The sequence below is a fragment of the Peromyscus eremicus genome, chromosome 1 (assembly GCF_949786415.1).
Source record: "Peromyscus eremicus chromosome 1, PerEre_H2_v1, whole genome shotgun sequence".
NCBI classification, from domain to species: domain Eukaryota; kingdom Metazoa; phylum Chordata; class Mammalia; order Rodentia; family Cricetidae; genus Peromyscus; species Peromyscus eremicus.
Window position 1 is genome coordinate 181,735,056 of NC_081416.1, and position 7,884 is coordinate 181,742,939.

Consider the following 7,884-nt stretch of genomic DNA (forward strand, 5'->3'; position numbering starts at 1 on the left):
TTTCTGTCCTAACATGACCTCAGTCTTGGTCAGGATTTATGTGCATTGTCTTGAATGAGGAGGAGCTCTCTAAGTGTTTGTGTGACTCCCCTGGCAACCACTGTGCTCTTTGTGTGTTTGATTAGTTTGAGCATCCAGGGAGTACAAATCTCCAATACTATTTGTGCAAGATCATGAGAACTCCCTGGGACTGCTGATATTAAATAGTGGCTATCAGGGTCCTGTGAAGTCCTTGAGGCTGTTTGAAATCAGTATTTATAGGATCATAAGCTGAAAATGTTTCCTGAGGCCCTTCTGGGTAAATAGTGACTTCTTAGCCTAACTTTCTAACCATGATATATTATCAGATGGACTTGAGGCTAACATGTTTGCCAATATCTTAAGGCTTTGCTCTTTTTGAGAGAATGATCTAGAAAGGAATGTGTTTCCAGATTTGATACCATGCCAACCAATCAATTCAGCACCACAGACCTGGATTCACTTCTTCTTCCAAACAGCAGTGTGCTTATCTGTGGTGGTTCAATAAAAGTAGCCCACATGGGCTTTTATATTTGAATGCTTAGTAACAAATGAGTGCAACTCTTTGATTGGATTAGAAGAATTAGGAGATCTGGCCTTGTTGAAGGGTGTGTGTCACTTATGGGTAGATTTTGAGATTTCAAAAGCCTATGGCGGACCCAGTTACTTATCCTCTCAGCCTGTGGACCAGGATATAGCTCTTAGCTACTGCTCCAGCACCATAAGTGTCCATCCCACCATGATGATAATGGACTAAACTTCTGAAACTGTAAATAATTTCTAAATTAAAAGCTTTCTTTTATAAGAGTTGCCTTGGTCATGGTGTCTTTTCACAGCAATAGAACAGTGACTAAGACAGTATCTAGGAGAAAGATTGAGAACATGTGTATGAACAAGTACATGTGGACCCTCTGCTTGACTTCTGCAGGTATACCAGTTATCCTCAAGCCCAAAGACTCATTGCAAAGTTTCTAGGTTTCTTCTGTTCTTTTCATTGAATTCTTCAGCCTCATTATACTGTAGGTGTTCGATACATGTATCTGAGTCATTTGAGAACAGAGTTCATCTCTGTTGTTTGGCCTTGAGACCCACTAAGTTTAATAAATATCATCTGTATGACCATTGGTTTTGAACTGCCCACTGAAGCCTAGATTCCTCTGTGGGTACACAGTTGAAGACAATGAATTCCCTTTGCCCTGAATCCATCAGACAGAAATGCATAATTCAGCAAGGAGGGGTAAGAAAAAGACATGAGTTTGGGAAAGTAACTAGGAGTAAGTGGGTAATCAAGTTAGAAGGGAGACTAAAGAGAGTGAGGGTATTGTAGTTTTAATACATTCTTCATAGTCTCGGGAATTTGAACACCTGATCCCCAGGTGGTGACACTGTTTGGAGAAGTTGAGGTGTAGTCTGGGGGAAGTATGTTACTGGAGGATCAGAGCTCACGGGAATAAGGGTCCTGAATGGTAAAGGGTCAAGTGGGAGGACTGGGGATTGAAGAATAAAGGAAACAAGAAATAAAGAAGACTAAAAGCAATCACTGAGACCAGGAGGTCTTGCAAAAGCTGATGACTTATGCTAAGTTTAAGTTTATGTTTAAGAAGTATAGCATCATATATACTGTTTGTAGGGGAAAATGGGTCAAGGTCAGCAGAGAGCTAAATCACACAATGTTGGCAAAGAGAACACAGAATACCACAGATGCAGCTTCCCTGGGACTGATAATCACAGCCCAGAGCAGGGGAAGTCAAGTCCCCAGAAACCACAACCTTGACCCTTTAGAGAAACTGGCTGTATCCCCAGACCAGCCTTGCCAAGACTGTTCCTGGACAATGACACAGAACTAATTCTCCCTTTGTCCTTTCATTGGGGCCTCTGAGAAAGCCTTGGGTAGGTCTAGCTCTCAACTATTGGAGGTTGGCTTTGAAAGTTTAAAGGCTTGAACCATTTCCCTTTCCAGTTTGTTCTTTTTGTGTTTGTGGTTCAAGAGGTGAGCTCTCAACGTCTTACTCCAGCCACCATGACTGCCTACTGCCTCAGCCCTGCCATTATAGACTCTAACCCTTTGGAACCATAAGCCAAAATAAAATCTTCTATAAATTGTGTTTTATCACAACAACAGAAAAGTAACTAATACATAAGCTGGTACCAGAGTTGGCTGTTGCTGTGAAGAACCTGAGCATGTTGGGTATTTTGAAGGAATGTGGAAGACTCTGGGACATTGGGCTAGAAAAGAAATTGGATTCTATAAGCAAGCTTAAAAGGCCTTCCTAGTGCAAGCCTGGCAAACAGTTCTGAGACTAAGGCAAACTGAAGAGTTTAACTGTAAGTGGGAGAAAGACCACCCCTGTGATATTTGGGCAATGATCTTGTTTTATTCTGCCCATCCTAAGAATGTATCTGATGCTAAATTAAAAAGTAATGGTATAATTTCTTTGGTGGATGCAATTTTGAGACAAAATAATATTGAACCTGTTGTGTGGTTGTTATTAATGACTGTTGAGAAAAACTCTACAGAGAAGAAGAAGAAAATTAGTAGTACTCTTCCATGCTTTCTCCATCAGTTCCTGCCTCCAGCTCTGCCCAGCTTGAGGTCCTGACTTCCTTTCATTATGGACTGGGACCTGGGAGCTGTAAAATGAAGTAACCTTTTCCTCCCCCATGTTGCCTTTGTTCATGATGCTTTATCACAGAAATAGAAAATTAACTAGGACTGGGGGTTACAGTAATCAGCATGAACTTTATACATGATGAGACTGTCATGTGTGAGAACATATTTTATTGTTAGTGGTGCATACATGCATTAACAAATTTAATCCACTATATGCAAAAGATTTATACACCATGAACAATGGGTTTACACAGGCTTGTAAATCTGGGTCATTCAGAAATTAGTATCACCCATTACATCAAAAAGGAAAAAATAAAAACATATATGATGAAGGCATTCATGTAGATAAAGAAATGTCAATTTCTCACACCCATTCATTATAAATAGTCATAGAAAATTAGGAATAGAGAATTTTTTCCATCTGAATAAGATAATACACTAAGGCTGAAACTAACATTGCATTTAACAATAAGAAGCATAAAATCTCATTTTAAATCAGGAAAAAGGCAGCAATATATCTTCTCTTCATAGGTTGCTCAGCTTTGTGCTTGAATTCCTAACTATTACAGTAATTAAGGACAGTAAGTAAATTAAAGGCCCATATTAGGAACAATTGCTTGTATCAATGTAGATAACACAGAAATGAATTATTTTTCAAAAATGACTTCATGGAACTAATCAGCATTTATAGCAAAGTAGCTCACAATTGATTCATTTACACGCCAGCTGCTTTTATAAATACTAGCAGTGAACAATGGAATTTTAAATTTAAAAATACATCTGTTTCAACACAGACACTGCCTGCATCTGCTGTGATTGATTGATAAATAAAACACTGATTGGCCAGTAGCCAGGCAGGAAGTATAGGCAAGACTAGGAGAGAGGAGAATTGAGAGAACAGGAAGGCGGAGAGGAGGAGATGCCAGCCTGCCGTCCAGGGAGCATCATGTAAAGGCAGCAGGTAAAGCCACGGAACACGTGGCAATGTATAGATTAACAGAAATGGGCTAGTATAAGAGTAAGAGGTAGACAATGGTAAGCCTGAGCTAATGGCCGAGCAGTTTAAATAATATAAGCATATGTATGTTTATTTTATAAGTGGGCTACGGGACTGCCGGGGCTTGGTGGGACCTGGAGAAAAAAAAAACTCTAATTGCATGCATCAATTGCACAAAGTGAACCATCCAGTAACTGATGGAAGCAGATGAAGAGATCCACATCCAAGCACCAGGCTGAGCTACGGTGGGAGTCCAGTCCATAAGAGGGAAGAGGGATTATAGGAGCAAGGGGCAGTCAAGATCATGATGGGGAAATCCACAGAGACAGATGACCCAAACTTGTGAGAGCTCATAGACACCAGACCAGCAGCTCTGGAGCTTGCATGGGATTGAACTAGTACCTCTGCATGTGGGTGATAGTTTTGTTGCCTGGTCTGTTTGTGTGGGCCCCCTGGCAGTGGGACAAGAGTTGATCCCTGGTACATGAGCTGACTTTTTGAAGCTCATTCCATATAGTGGGACACCTTGCTCAGCCTTGATGGGGGTGGGGGTCTTGGCCCTGCCTCAACTGAATGTGCCAGGCCTTGTTGACTCCCTACAGGAGGCTTTACCCTTTCTGAGGAGTGGATGGGGGTGGATTGGGGGAGGTGGGGAAAAGCAGGAGGAGGGGAGGGAAGAGGGTTGGTATGTAAAATGAAGAAAAATAATTAAATTAAAAAATATATCTGTTTCATACATCAATTCTAAACTCCAAATAAATTATATTCAGTTGGTATTATGAAGTTGCCTATAAAGTGGCTACTGTAATTATAGCCAATAATTAGGCAAGGCTGTGTGCACCAGGATTGTGGGAGGCGTTATTTAATTTTCCCCAAATTTATTATATGAGTACTGTATTTACATTATTTCCACCCCTCCATCTTTCTCCTCCAACTCCTCCCATGTCTCCCCACACTCTATCAAATTCATGGCCTCTTCTTTAAGTATTATTAAGAAAAATTATATTTTCAAAGCCATGTCAGCAGTACCCCACCAGAGTTTCTTCAAATACAAGCGTGTTGATTGCAAGCCTCCGTGTTTCAAGAAAACTACACGAAGAGTATGTGTTGAAAGCCTAGGTTTCAAGAGACCACATGCATTCCGATCTTGTTTTCCATTTTGGAATGTGATTTTTGAGCATGATTTTTGCTACTTGAGCCAAGTTCTTGGTACTCATTAGAGAAGATGAAAGCTCATGATTCAGGTGGGGAATGTGGTAGCATCTGAAAAAAGAAAATGGGAGCTGGAGAGATGGCTCAGCGGTTAAGAGCACTGACTGCTCTTCCAGAGGTCCTGAGTTCGATTCCCAGCAACCACAAGGTGGCTCACAACCATCTGTAAAGATCTGGTGCCCTCTTCTGGCCTGCAGGCATACATGCAGGCAGAACACTGTATACATAGTAAATAAACAAATCTTTAAAAAAAAAAAAAAAAAAAGGAAAATGTTGCCAGGCGGTGGTGGTGCACACCTTTAATCCCAGCACTTGGGAGGCAGAGGCAGGCGGATCTCTGTGAGTTCGAGGCCAGCCTGGTCTACAAAGTGAGTTCCAGGAAAGACACAAAACTACAGAGAAACCCTGTCTCAAAAAACAAAAACACAAAGGAAAATGTTACATGAAAGGGAGGAAAAACAGAAGCTACACAAGGGTGGTGACCCAAACCCAACTTACAGGACAGAGTTATCCCTCCCCCAAATCATTGGAGATGTGAAGAGATAGGAGAAAGTCAGCTAAAGTATACATCTAGACCAATGGTTTTCCACCTTTGTAATGCTGTGACCCTTTAATACAGCTACCCATGTTGTGGTGACACCCAACCATAAAATTACTTTCTTGGGAGCTGGAGAGATGGCTCGGAGGTTAAGAGCACTGGCTGCTCTTCCAGAGGTCCTGAGTTCAATTCCCAGCAACCACATGGTGGCTCACAACCATCTGTAATGAGATCTAGTATCCTCTTCTGGCCTGCAGACAGAACACTGTATACATAATAAATAAATAAACCTTTTAAAAAATTACTTTCTTTGCTACTTCATAACTGTAATTTTGCTGCTGTATTGAATTGTAATGTAAATATCTGATACACAAGATATCTGATATGTGTCTCCCAAAGGGGTCACAAGACACAGATTGAGAACCACTGATATAGGTGGAGAAATAACATCATGATATGCTGAAGAAGACCTCTCCACCACAACACCCAAATGTTTCCCTGCATTCAGATCACATTTGCTCTCCGGATATTCTCTGAAAACGGTTCTCCACTGTATGTCCCAGACGTTCTTACAGAATCACCTGAGTCCTCAGACTTATTCTGAGGTCTCTGCCACCGTGACAGATGCGCTATTTTCTCTCCTGGCTGCGTGTTGGGTCTGTCTTTGGCTGTGCTGAGCTTCAAAGAGCAGAATGCCAAGGAGTACAAGGACCAAGACAGATACCCCCATCCTGACGAGATTCTCCTTTGTATAATCCTGGGGCTTTAAGACTGGAGATTGTAGAAAAAGAGATCACAGAGGTCAGGGCAGATAAAAATCACCCCCAGGAGACTGCTTTCCCCTGGACAGGACTTGATCTTCTGTATTGAGTTCTGTGGCTAAGAATTCTCCTTACTCACCTGCCTGGGGGTCTGACATGTTTGGTGATGGCCAGATAGGCTGAACTGTATCTAAAAACCAAAGAAAAAAAGGTAGGATATAGGGGGCTGGAGAGATGGTTCAGTGATTAAGAACACTGGCTTGCTGGGCAGTGGTGGCGCACGATTTTAGTCCCAGCACTCAGAACCAGAGGCAGGCAAATCTCTGTGAGTTCCAGTCCAACCTGGTCTATAAAGCAAGTTCTAGGAACTTAGAGAAACCTGAGTTTTACACAGAGAAGCCTTGTCTCAAAAATCAAAAATACAAAAAATAAAAAAAGCACTGGCTGCTCTTCCAGAGGACCCAGATTCAATTCCCAGCACTCACATGGCAGCTCCCACCAGTTCCAGAGCTTCTGCCTCATGCAGGCAAAACACCAAGGAACATAAAATAAAAACAAACATTATTTTTGAAAAAGTAGGATGTGTGAAACACTTGAGACCCAAATGTTTTTTCTAGTTCCCAAGTTTTTAATTTCTTCCCTTCTCCCTCCCCTGCACCATGATTTTAAGAGAAGGGACACTTTAAAAAAGCCAAGTCATGCCAGGCGGTGGTGGTGCATCACTTTAATCCTAGCATTTGGGAGGCTGAGGCAGGCAGATCTCTGTGAGTTCAAGGCCAGCCTGGTCTACAGAGTGAGTGATAGGACAGCCAGGACTGTTACACAGAGAAACCCTGTCTCAAAAAAAAAAAAAAAAACCAAGTCAGGTGTGGTGGTACATACCTTTAATCTCAGCACTCAGGAGGCAGAGGAAAGCAGATCTCCATGAGTTGAAGGTCAATCTGGTCTACATAATAGGTTGCAGGCCAGCCAGGGTTACATAGTAAGACCCTTCCTCAAAAGCCTCTCTCTCTCTCTTTCTCTCTCTCTCCAGAATGCATAGACCATCACAGAAATCTACAACTGGTCAAAATACAGAGTAAGAGGGCCTGGAAAATATCATGACAGACTCCAAATGGCCCAGTTAAGAATTAGGCCTCAGTTCCTGCTTCTTGAAACTGAGCAGGCAGTTTCTGAGGAAGTCACAAACAAAGTACAATCAATCTTTAATGCCCTGAACAGCAACTCAAGTTATACAAGGCCTGAGCCAGCCCCCACAGCCTCACAGCAGCCCAAGGTAATAACCAAATAAGGACAAAGCCTGAGGCTTGTCCAGAACCCCAACATTAGAGATTAGAGAACAGCTAATCATGAGTTGCACACCCCTAACTGACACACCTACAATACAACCCCTATGCCTAAAGCTCAGGGAATATTTCAGAAGAGAGGGTAGAAAGATTATAAGAACCAGAGGACTAGGACACTGGGACATCTGCTATGAGACAGTGTCTTCTATCTATGCCAAGGAGTTGTACCCATGAATTCATATATATATATATATATATATATATATATATATATATATATATATATATATAGTTGCCCAAACAAGACCTGCATGATAAAACCAGTTGACATTGACATGCCGGTGTGGGTGGGTGAAATCTCACAAGATCCCACGCCTAAATGAGGAAGCTACAGGCAACTAGTGGCAGCTGGGAGAAGAAGATCCAGTCTTTTCCAGGGAAGAGCCCTTGGTTGGTGATTC